Source organism: Andrena cerasifolii, chromosome 3 (assembly GCF_050908995.1).
Source record: "Andrena cerasifolii isolate SP2316 chromosome 3, iyAndCera1_principal, whole genome shotgun sequence".
Taxonomy (NCBI): Eukaryota; Metazoa; Arthropoda; class Insecta; order Hymenoptera; family Andrenidae; genus Andrena; species Andrena cerasifolii.
The window spans coordinates 12,614,421-12,627,125 of NC_135120.1; the positions used below are offsets into that span (position 1 = coordinate 12,614,421).

Below are 12,705 nucleotides of genomic sequence, written 5' to 3' on the forward strand. Positions count from 1 at the left end.
ACCCTAAATCAATACCAATTAAAAGAATAATTAAAAAATCCTACTTTGACAGAGCAAAAATCAAAATAATTAATAGTCACTTTGCGTACAACACCCTCTTCAACCACCCTTCTTGGCTCTGCAATGAGCTCCCGCAATCCCCCTTCATATTCTACAATACAGTAGGACTCCGTTTATCCGAACATGTCGGAGGACACAACAGTTCAGATAACTGGATTGTCGACTGATTCTCAATAGTTTTATTTTACTACTCGAATACAAGGAAACATTTATACGCAGGGCTGGGGTTCGAGTAACAAGATCAGCAACATGTTCGGTAAACCAGGTACTGGGACAAAATTCGTTTCGATATATTATTACTATTATTATTAATCGCCTTTCTTACTCCGTAAATATACAATGAAAAGTACCTGTAACGCATTAAAACAGATCGAAGTAAAAGGCAAGGCTGCAGTACAGTATCGTTACAAGCCTAACCGTAACTAAAAAAAAATTAAAACTAAAACTAGAACTAGGAAGCAAGAAAGAGAGATTAATGGTACATTAAGATCAGAACAAAAACTGAGTCAATCGCGAAATATGCATGAACAGAAATGGACAGACATAAATGGAGTTCTACCGTACTCCCACACGAATTTCAACACCCTCCGATATCCCATGTTAAACGATTCTTAATCCCGTTCCAACCCACCTCCGAAATCCTTGAAATTAATTAGGAAGTCGCGCCCATTGACAGAGAAATTCGAACGAGCATCAGAAACGTTCCCCCCGACGAACGGCGCCCCGCCGTTGGCTGAGCCGCCCGCGCGGCATGCCGGGAGCGTCGAAGGGGGCCGAGGTTGGCCGAGGTTGGCCGAGGCCCGACGACCGCGGACGAATAGTTCGCTCGAATCGCGCTGCCGCGATGCATCGGTTCGAACGCGCGCTCGGGCTGGCTGTTTCGCTTCTCTCCCTAGTGCGTCTCCCTAGTCGTTCGAGATTCGTCCTCCCTCGACGCTCGTCCCTCGTCTGGCACCGCGACGGCGCGGTCGCTCTCGCATTTTCGAAAATACGCGCGCTACCGGCGTCCACCGTCGTCACCGCTCTCGGCTGACGACCCCGCGTTCCGTTTCGTTGCCGCGTTAAGACGGCAGCCCGTGAACGTTCCGCGAGGACAGTGCGCGGTGGGCCCGATGAACTCGTTGGTCGCGTGACACTTGATTGCGATCGTCGACGGGCGTTGCGACGTAATCGCACGTGCCCGCTGATAGTTGGAACCGGGTAGACGTTTCGAGTTCGGGGTTCGTGCTGGACAGTTCGTGTGAACGTCTCGAGTGGAACGGACGGGAAACGTAAGGTGTGACGCGTATGTGCCGATTGACGGCCAGCCTAACGCGTGTGCACGCGCGCGCCGCGTGGCTTTCCGCGGCCTGAAGTTTCCGCGGTCTCGCGGAGCACGCGCCGCCGATTCGCCACGCGAGGAAACCGCCCGAAGAGACGAGCTGCGACGTGGGGCCGGTTCGTTGACAAAGTGGGCACAGGCACCTCCAGCAGGCCCGTTATGGATCCCCATCCGATGGTGGTGAGTCTCTTCGCATAATCCCCAGTCTTCTTCGAAATCTGCTAATACGCTGATGTCATGGAATTTTTCATCAACGGGCCCAAATCACTCACGGCGTTGTCACGCGAGCAATTTTACTGTCTCAGGCGTGCTTTGCTCTTTTCGTCAACCTTGGGGAATGTTCACGATCGAATATTCGTAATTCTGATGTTAGATTTTGAGAATCCTTTCAAGACTTTGGTTGGATTTAAAGATGGCGCGAGGAATGCTTGTTTACGGTGACTTGTCACTGCAAATATGTAGTAGGGGATAAACAAGATGAACATGTGTATATACACTAATTTGAACGTGGGCCTCTGAAGTCGAATAAAGCAGGTATTCGAAATTCAAACTGAGTACTTAAGGTGTTCGAGTACTTGAGAGTTTATCGTAACAAGAAGTATTCGGATCCTCGATATTTAAACACGGTACTCGAAATATCTATGTGCTCGTAATTTGACTTGAGTACTTGAAACGTTTGTTGAGTACTTACATATTCGAATACCTCAAATTTGGACAGAGTGCTTAAAATTTACCTAGTATTCAAAATAGGATCCAGTAATTTCAATATTCTTAAATTAAAAATTCAGTGTAAATACTCAATACTTGAATCGAGTACTCGAACTATTCAACCACTACTTTGAGTTCAGCACGATTTTCGAAGTACTCAATATTCATCCATCATTCGATCGATTTTACCAAGAATTGTTTCTGTAGAACCTCCAGCAGACTTATATAGGGATTCTAGTAAAGTTAAGTAGAAATTTAACCGTCGATTTGCACTGAATAGAGACATTTCTTATTACTGGTAACGGGCATTCGACCGAGTCAGTGAGAGCTATTATGTCATCAAGCGCAGTACGCACAATGATCGCCTAAGTATCTGGACCGCATCAGATATTTTCATAATCGTGAACGGAATGATAATGACGGCTGTGTCGTAATTTACGGCCCCTGGAAAATGCTGTTACCGAGCAGTGCAAATGTGGCAATTCACGCGTTTCCGCAAAAAACGCGGCATCGTCCAGGAAGCCGCAAATCATTCCTCTTAACGACGGTGTTTTGTATGCTTATTTATCATAGTTCTTGGAACGAGTCAGATTTCTTCATTTCCATAAATTTCACTAATTATATCTCATAATTATTGTGCAGCCGGCACACCTACTTCTCTCGACTAGCATAACGATTACTTTACGCGAAATTGAAATAAATGAGTGACGGCACGTAATTGATTAAAACGAGCAACCTGGCATCAGTCAGTTTCGCCTATCATAAAGCAGAACGAAGAGATTCATTCACAGAAAGCTATCAGCTCCAAGTATCGAGATATCATTCTCCTAATTGTGGCCTCTAATTAACAGGGTCGGTGTGATTGAACTTGAATAGCAAACGGATTACGTTCACAGGGAACAAATCTTCCTAAATGGACAGAGCGGACTCCAGTCGCGATCGACTCAACCATCGAAGAATTTGCAGCTATCTCTTTCAATATTCTGCAAATAATGATTACCTTCTCTTCTTTTCTGTGCTCATTTCAAGCTGCAGAATTGTTTCTTAGTAGTTTCAGAAGTAGTTCTTAGGTCTTTGGATGCCCTGAATATAAATGATTTACATGAGAGTATTTCTACGAAGAGCGCAACGAAGGGGGAGGGTTAATTGCAAGGTTATCCCAGTATCCCTTCAAAGCTGTTTCTAATAAGGGTAGATAAATCGAAGAAGCTAACTGTACATGTAGTTGAAATCGTGTTGCCAGTTGCTGTCTAACCGCTAGTTATGAGGTCTTCAGGTTCAGCGCGAAGATAATGATCGTTTCTTCAGCGGCATCTTGATCTTCTCGAATTCTTTAGAAGATCAGTTTCGATGACCCGATTTTGTGCAAACTACCGTAAAACACGTCGAGTATAAAGGCGGGTGCACGCACATCAGTTCTGCGACGATTCAGTGTGAATCGCTCCATTCAAAAATCGGGAAACGAAACGGCTCCTTTGAAAGCGGTTCTAACGTGCATCCAAAATAGTAACTACCTTCACCAGAGTTTCAACTGATGCACTGATGCTGTATTAACAATCAATAATGACCACCATTCCATCGACACCAAAAATCCACGGTATCACCTCAATCAAATCACGTATGCTTGCTGAACGCTCCGCACGCAACGCCAAGTTCCAGCCAATCTTCAAGTGCACATATCGAAAGAGAAGAAACGCTCGTTCGTATCTTCCTGCCGTTCCCTTTGCTTTATTTCTCGAGACGGAAGGTCGCGAAGAAATTCCAGGCTCGTCGAAAGGTCAAGATCGGGTTTATTTACTTCCAGCTCTCGGGCTTGTGGCGAACGGAGTGCGCAATTAATCGCGGAGCCATCGCGGTATCCCCGACGAGGGGGCCCCATAAACCTGCAGAAATAGCCCGAAGGAATTTAGCGCGATACAGAATCACGTTATTAGTCAACGGGGACGAGCCCGACGGAGATCGCAGGCCGCGCGGTTTCCTCGGCGCGAGACGGGCCCCGATCTGCGCGCTGTCGCGTATCAGCGCCGCTGGTCGCCGCGGCTATTATTTCGACCTTCCCGCGCATTCCGCGCCGTGATTGCTACCTGCTTTTTGTTTCCTTCCTCCGACGAAATCCTTGGAATCGTCCGCGGATGAAGTCATTTCGAAGGAAAAGAAACGGAACGCTTCGCCTCAGCCTTGCGATCTTTTCCGGGTGTCAACGCGTGTGGCCTCGTAATTTTTCGGCCCCTTATCGCGATCGATGAAACATCGCCAACCGATTGTGCATTTTACGGCCGATCGAGGAGCGTAAAGTTTGCTCCCAACGACGATCAATATCGTTTTTATCGTGATTTTTCACCTACGCGTCGCCTGCCCCCTCGCCTCTGGCTCTCAAATTTCGTGGATTTTCGTGTCGCAATGGAGAAGAAAGCGTATGATTTTTGACAGCGAAACGCGAGAGACGATACGGGACCGCGATGTTTAACGTCGCGAGGGCTCCTCGCGACGCGAGGTGTGCTTTATAAGGTGCTTGTTAAATTTTACAACCGGTCATTATGCCCTCGATTCTGGCAAAACACGAGGAAATAATAATTACGCGCGGCGAGCCACTTTGTGTTCCGATACATAGTCGTGTTGCAAAACAAAGACTCTTGATCTTCGACATTTTGGCTGTCCCGTATATGGGTGGCAGTTTCATTTTATTATTTCGCACAACTTTCTGTCGAAATCTGTCGGACGAAATAAAGTAATATAGATCTGATTGGATTAGTCCAAACACAAATTATTCATCGTGAAAATTTTACGCGATAGAAAATGAATCATCGATCAGGCAAAGTGTTTTTACGACAGATCCAGCGCGGTTTATTTTAACGTAGAACGCAGCACTAAATTAATCACTCTTTTATTTGTCTTTATTTATTCTTTTACTCCCAAAGGGTGCGGCCGTCAGATTGTTGAAAAGGATCTTACATCATCTTATATCGTCGGTCAGACATACTGACTTAAAACTAACAAAAGATTAACACCTCGATGTTTCCATATTCTCCTCTCCTAAACTCGCGCTAAAATGCAATTATGACACACACCTCTGCACACCACTATTCTGTGAAACAAATATTCCCTCGTCCAAATGAACTCGTCACTATCGGCTGGAAGCAGCGCCGACTGATTTCTAGCCTGATTTTCCTCGCGCGATTTTCCTGGCGCGCGTCGCCGAGAGAAAACGGCCGCGGCGCCTCCGATCGCCGCTAAACGAGAAACCGCGGTCCCCGTTGTCTCTTCTTGACACAGATAATAACGCGCCCGTACACCGTGCCGCATAATTCCTCCATAAATTATCGGCCGGATATGTATTCTAATTCCGGGCGCGTGGGTAAACAGTTATTATTGCAGCCTCGTGTTTTCTACCACTGGCCATCCGTTTGCCTGGAAACGTACGATTCCATATGGGACACGTCCCGGCCCGGTATAATTTATGATAGCTTTCTTAAAAACGATGAGCCGGGATTCCAGCTGGCGATGCGTGCGTATAAACGAGGATTGATTGCATCCTCTGCGCGCCTCGCGTACACGCACCTGAAGGAAGATTGTTTAAGGCGAAGGCACGATGATTACGGGGCCCGATCGGCGCTCGGGCCGCGCGAGACGATTATTTAAATGTCACATCTACGGGCACGGTGCTCGACGATCGACCAGTTTCGGGGCAAAGCCGGAGCCCGTCGAGTAATTGCAGCCTCTCGCCGACCGCGACGTGAGGGATTGTGGGAACGGAGGATCGGCCGAGCTCTGCGCACGGAAAACTTCTCGGTTGACAAATAATGTGGTTAATGAGTGAATGGTGAGGCTGAAGGGTAACGCGATAAACTATAGACATTAGAGCTTTGAGTGTACGACTTTTCAATGATGCCACTTCTGAGATTGATGATGGTATCCCCCTGAACCTCTGTTTTACGCGCATATTCTATAATACACGTTGTCGTAATTTATGACATTGTGCTTTCATCTTAACGGTGGTAATAATGTCGACTGACTTCATGGGAATCAGAACTCCATCAACATGGAGTAACATATATATGGTTACATTATGCGTCACAATAACTTTCTAGTTTCTTAATGTTAGTTAGTTATTTAGTTATGGTTAGGCTTCTAACAGTATTGTACTGCAGCCTCGCCATTTACTTCGCTTGTCTTTATGTATTATTTTCTTCTCTGGATGTGACAAGTAATAAAGACGAATAATAATAATAATAATAATATAATAGTGATCTGGAGTGACAGGTGTTCTGAATTATTCCATATTAGGAGAAATATTTTGGAGTACTTCGGCATCCTTTCTGGAGCAGTCATTTTGAGACAAGTAGGGCAACTTTGGAACCTAGAATCTCTTTCAAGGCTCTCAGCTTTCATCTTCTTCTTTCACAGTACTCTACAACAAAATTTATCACTGTTATTAACCGACTTCCAGTATCTCCCACGCAGTGCATTCTCACTGCGAGCTTTCATATTCCGTTCAATTCCAATTCAGACTCAGTTCATCACGCCTATAAACATTGCTCGCGTCAGAGCCAATCCATTTACAGTAACGCGAATTTGTCGAGCAGAAGGTGGGGATAAACGAAAGATCCAAGAAAAGAAACCGTCTGCGCGTAAACAACTTAAAAAACCATTTCCCACGGCTTCATCATCGACCCCGAGGAGCATGCAACATCCCAGGAAGATTATCCTCAGGGCCATTAACCATGCTCCCCTTCAAACCCATGCAATCTTAGAACTCAATTATCAATCTGTGCGTTATAGGTCACGCGTAGTCGACCGTTAATCGCCGATTGAAACAGCACTCGGCTCGCTCGTTAATTTGTTTATGGCGACCGGTTACACGATTTTCGTAATCAGAGAGCGTATTGTGTACGTCCGCGCGTGTTCGTGGCATGTATCTACGTGTACCACGGCGATGTTCTTGCATGCGCCCGGGAGAAATAATCACCATTCACCGGGTGATTAATAACTCGGCTAGTTCTTGCCGGTCAGCCATTTTCATCGTTGTTCCAGCCGCGGACCGTTTAGCACGCGGGGACAAGGGGCCCGGCGTGGGTTTATCTGGATCGTCGTCTCTCCATTCAGAGACGGGCACAATGGCATTGAACGATCCGCGCAATCAATTAAGATATCGTTGGTATAAATATTAGCTAACGAAGCCCGGATCGGATCCCGGTGGACAAGGTGGGGCGCGCTGGAGATCTGGATCGATAAATCGCATCGGTGTCGCGGCCGCAGCGCCGAATTGATCGCTTTCGAAAGTGTACTGCCTCAAAACTGCTCCGCGCCTGGGGAACACCTCCTCATATATAATTGGCCCTGATAAATTACGTTTGCCCAGCGCTCTGTACCGTGTTATTACCGGTAACTTCTTTATTTACGATCTTTATTCAAGCGAAACTCGAGAGCGCGCGCGGAAATTCGTGACGCGCCCGGCACCTCAGCATTCGCTTCTTTTCCTCGATGGCCCACTTCACGGAGACGGACATTTTTAACAGCTTGTGCTTGAGTGGTTTGAAACGAACTTGCGCTTGGTGACGTTTCCCAGTTCCTCAACTGTTGCTTCATTTTTAAGAGCTTTTTTAATGGAGAGATTTTAAGAGACCTTTTTACGGGGTAATTATTGTGGATGATGAGTGTTAAGTGAAATTGAAATCGTTAAGTAATATGCAAGTATAATAGTACATTTACTTGTCAAAGTGAAAGAATTTTGCTACTAACACGGAGAGTATTTTAGGTGTCCGCCTTCGATCATTTTGATTTTTGGATATGTTATAGAGGACCGAAAAATAAGAAATACGTGTTTTTTATTTTTCCCCGTTTTCATAGTTGGGGGGTGAAAAACTGCGTTCAAAGTTATGGTTGAAAAATCATTTTTGTGGATTTTTGAAAATCTGATGAGTCAGTCATATTTCGCATTCAAAGACACAAAATTCGTGCATTGACACTATTCCCCTATCTCTAATAGTTCTCGAGATATTCCACAAAAATGATTTTTCAACCCTAACTTTGAACGCAGTTTTTCACCCCCCAAATATGAAAACGGGGAAAAATAAAAAAACACGTATTTCTTATTTTTCGGTCCTCTATAACATATCTGAAAATCAAAATGATCGGAGGCGGACACCTAAAATACTCTCCCTGTAAGTTGGAAAGATAAAAGGATGATTATTGTCCTGGGTTCTTCCCCAGGTTAAGCAATAACGAAACCCCAAGTTCCCAATGGTTCTCCTCTTTGCCCGAGGAAGGGAGAAGCTAGAGAACAGAGTCTCGTACGTCAGTTGCTCGATGATATTTTAATCCGCCGTTGTTAGCTGTAATTTCATTTTACCATATAAAGAGCGCGTTTCCATTAGTACTGTAATCACGGTGGGCGCTCGTTACGCGGACAGGATTCACCGCCTCCCTTCCTTTCGCTCGTTGCTTATGACGTTCTTGTTGCTCTATTCGTGCGCCGAGGAAGAAACGTGTTCTTTATTTCCCATTGGGACTGCGCCAGTCTCTTCGGCGCGCTGCGTTCTTGCTGCGCTTAAAATCCAGCGATCCTAGATCGCCTTCAACCGTGACGGGACTACGATGAATGGGACAGGACTCTTCTTCCTCGTAGCCGATGAATGAGGCAGGAATCCTCCTTTTCTGCCCCCGAGTTCTCGGGAACTTGTCGACGCTGGGACTCGTTAAGTCCGCGCGCGTCCTACGAAGTTATATTCCAGATAGACGGCGCAAGTATATTACATTCCTCTGTGTCGTTCTGCTTTTACGCCGTCCGTCCCTCATATTTTCATTCTGGCTTCCGACGTATCCTCGGGATCTGGTATTTCCTGCGCGGCGCGCCGCGAAATAGTAAAAGTTCCTACGGAAATGTAAAGTAAACGAAGATGGATGGCCGCGATTACTGTCGTCCTGTCGCGTAACGGGATGGCAACAGGATAATTAAGGAATGGAGAGGTTGTAAATCCAAGTATCGGCGTTTTAGAGATACCGGTTTGCCTTTCTTTTTGTAGATTAGCGGTAACGATGATGTATCGGTAACTTTGGAAATCGTAAAAGATAAGGAGTCACGTTTAGTATTTACGGGTTAGAATTGCAAGGGTTTTGAAGTTTCTAAGTGTTGTGGATAGGAGAGTTCTTCATAGATGCAGTCACTGTCACTGGCGGATTTTAGGAAAAAGGTGGCAGACGTTCTGTGGGGCCCAGGCGGCAACTGCTCATCGGCCGTCTGTTAAAGCCGTCACTGATCATTGTACGAGTTCAGTGCTAGTGTTCAAATTGGTGAAAAGGTTTAAGTATCCATCTAGGCTCCTGTGTTTAATTCTGAAGATATTCTCGAAGGGCTGTAAGTAGATGTACACAGAGGGTGGAAAACGCTGACGCTAATAGATACTATGTTCCGTGCACTCCAGACTACATGAATGCGTCAGAATATTCACAATGCATCTTTATTTTTGAAAAATTAGTCTACAGTCTTGTAATTCACATCATTCATAAATATAGTGCCCTGTTTGTTATAAATATTAGCTACAATTCAGATTATTCCTACCCCCAAAATACAATCACAAAATTGTTAACACAGAACTCTAAATCACACCCATAAGAAACTGCACACCACCATTACCAATTCCCAAGCTTCAACTTCAGACCAAGCTAAATTCATTCCAGTAATAAAACCTACCTACAAACTACGGTATCTGCTTAACACTTTGATGGCCTCTGTGATTTCACGATTTCAATCTACTATTTCCTCTGCGCTTAAGAAATCAATTTTATTTCATACTTATCCTCGACAAAAGTATACCTACCATTCAAAGATTTACATCTTAAGTGAGCGTGAGTTCTCTCCAACAAGCTGTCAAAGTACCAAAACATTACAACCCCAATAATTCCGAACAAACCCTCAAACTAGTCGAGACCTCATCCCCTCGCCGCTCAATCCAACCCCTCTCCCCCGCGAATCGCCCAACAAGAATCCATTCAACTATCTGCAAGGGGTCGACGATACCCGCGTCATTAGTCGTCAAAAACATCGGCGCCAAACGCGCCTAATCTCGCTTACGTGACCAAGCGGATGAATGAGCTTCCTCCTGGTACATATCGGGGGAGGGAGGGAGCCTCTCGAGGGTACCACTTACGACGGGGAACGAGTATGCTATCAGTGTCCTGTCCCCGCAAAAAAAGCAGGGAATAACGCGGCAGGCTGGCGCTGCCGGTTCTTCCTCGCGATCAACAATGGCGATCACGTGTGCCGCGGCGCTTCGTTTTGCGCCCGTGCGCACAGTGGTCCCGCTTCTACACGCGCAGGTGAGCCCGCGTGTGTGCGCGTCGCCGGCATAGTCGTGTCGTTCGTACCCGACAAGGCTCCATAGACGGTCCCGCGAGGGGGTTGAAGGAAGGGGTTAGAGGCACGCATGAATGGAGGCTTCATTCATGTGCTCGCCTTTCCTCGTGCACACGCCGCCTGCCTTCTGGTTTTGTTTCTATCGAGGGGGACCGGCCATCGATGTTACACGCGCGCGTTCCTCTCCGCGGAAACAATGCGCTCGTTTCAGACGCCGCTGCATCGGCTCTGGTGCCAACGACGACCTGGATTTATAAGTCGAGCTGTCGCGCCGACGCTTCGACTCGCGGCCCGAGGAATTGATTTGGAATCGATCGACACTACTGCTTTCAATCAGGGTGCGCTGGGTGATGGGGGGGAACTGTGCGAGTGGGTTTTGGGGAGGTTTGGATGTTGATGGGAGCTGAAGTATGTTTGAGGAAGTTGGATTTCGGTGGGGAAGATGCTTGGGGTTCTTTGAGCTGTTCTAGTTTCCAGCAGAGGTTTTTGATTGTGGAGGGTGATTTGATGGTAATCGGATGAAGGTACATGGAAGATCCTAATTCGAGTAATGTAGGGTAAAGTAGCCGAATATGACGACCTCTCCTAATATAAGACCCCAGCTTATCTCCGCTACAGAACTCTTTAATGTCTAAGTTTAGACTTAATAGTTTGTATATCATTAAATGATGAAGACTTAACTTCGAAGCTACTTAATAGTTATCCTGTTATTGGGCCCACGTTATTGCGGTAGTGACGAAATAGATTTTACATTCCAATTTATAAAAAAAGAAAGGAAAAAGTAAGTTTCAGGAAAAAACATACTGGGTCTCATATTAGGGACCCATTTTTTTTATCTGCGTATTTGAATGACTTTCGTTTTTATTTTATTAGGAAGAAACCGAATCTTTGTTATAGTAATTTTCAATAGGTTGTTAAAGAATACATATTCTACTTTTAAAACGTGTATCGAATTTGAATAGAACTGTTCTTAGTCAAGTGTTATGATTTTTTTAAGAAACAGATCTCATATTCGGCTACTTTACCCTAATAAAGGGAAAGCCATTTTTAATTCGTAGAATTTATGCAGTTTCTGTATTCTTTAAATTTGAATTCTCTGAATTCCTCGGATTCTATCAGATCTTTTCACACTGATTGCGAGTTCCCACTTCCTTTTGAAACCTTAATTACCCATTTTCATGAAACTGATGATCGCACGATCAGGTCTTATCAAACTACCCCCGATTGCTCTAGAATCCTCACGACTTCTACACCTTCTCAAGTCCTCTCAAACGAGATTTTCAAATCGTTAACTCACCAGAACCTTTGGAACGAAAAGACGAATTCTGCCTCTATTAGCGATAACTTTCTTCTTCCCGGCATAAAGTCGTAGAAGTTTCAACCGTTCAATCACCATAAATTATCACTTTCTACTCGCCGCAACGTCTATCGCGATCCTTGGGGCAGCGTGCACGCACTTTGAATCCCGATGCATGCAAATCGGACGCTTCATCCTCGAAGCGCAATTAAGCGTGAATCGAGGGCGTTACAAATAAACCGTTCACCGTGAGAAACAAAACCATTGTTGAATAAATTCCGCGGCTTGATTATCATCGAGATCACGGACTGTCCGTGCATAGCAATTTTCTTGTATCCCTTTTCTTTCTCCACCTCGGTTTTTCCAGCGACGAATGGAGATTGTTTCTTCATCGGTGCGCTCTGCCGTTCGTCGTCCTTCTGGATGGCGTTGCACGCATCGGTGAGCCCGTATAATTGAAATTCAGTCACGAGATTCGTGGATCGATCGTGTCGTGACCTCTGTCACGGATCACTGTCGGTTCCAGTGGCTTCTCCGTGGAAACGGCGGCGTGACAAGCCGAACTCCTCGGCAGCGACAATCGAGAGACGGGAACCTGTAAATCACGGCTCGATCGTGCGGTTAGATGAAATCATTGTGCCCGCGACGGCGTAGATAAACGTGTACAGGCAGACTCAAAGCTGCTGGAAGAATTCTAACTGGGCAGTGGAACTCTTACAGAGGAAGATGAAGACTTGTAATTATCAGTTTTTTGAGGTATTAGGTCGTTTCATAAAAAAATCTTTTAAACGTTCTCGGTACAATGTGTATTCATTTTTATATCTACGGCTTCGGATACTTTTAACACGAATGTAGGGGCGTATGATAACTTCAGAAAATGCTTTTAACTTCCCTTCGCAACCTTTTAGAAACTTTAAACAGTTATGTGTCAGAAGTCACATAGCCTAGGCCTAGAAGTAACAATCG

At 45.5% G+C, this 12,705-nt stretch overlaps 1 protein-coding gene across 4 annotated transcripts in view; it reads left to right on the top strand.

The window, feature by feature from the left end:
• The window catches only part of LOC143367554 (uncharacterized), a 62,577-nt gene that overhangs the window by 15,454 nt on the left and 34,418 nt on the right, over positions 1-12,705 (top strand). Inside the window, exon 1 of one of the 4 annotated variants that reach the window (XM_076809515.1) lies at positions 893-1,561. The exons of the other annotated variants lie outside the window; for them this stretch is intronic. The gene's annotated coding sequence lies outside the window, so the exon portion shown is untranslated. Of the gene's footprint in view, positions 1-892; positions 1,562-12,705 lie in introns of those variants that run through there. 4 annotated transcript variants of the gene reach the window in all.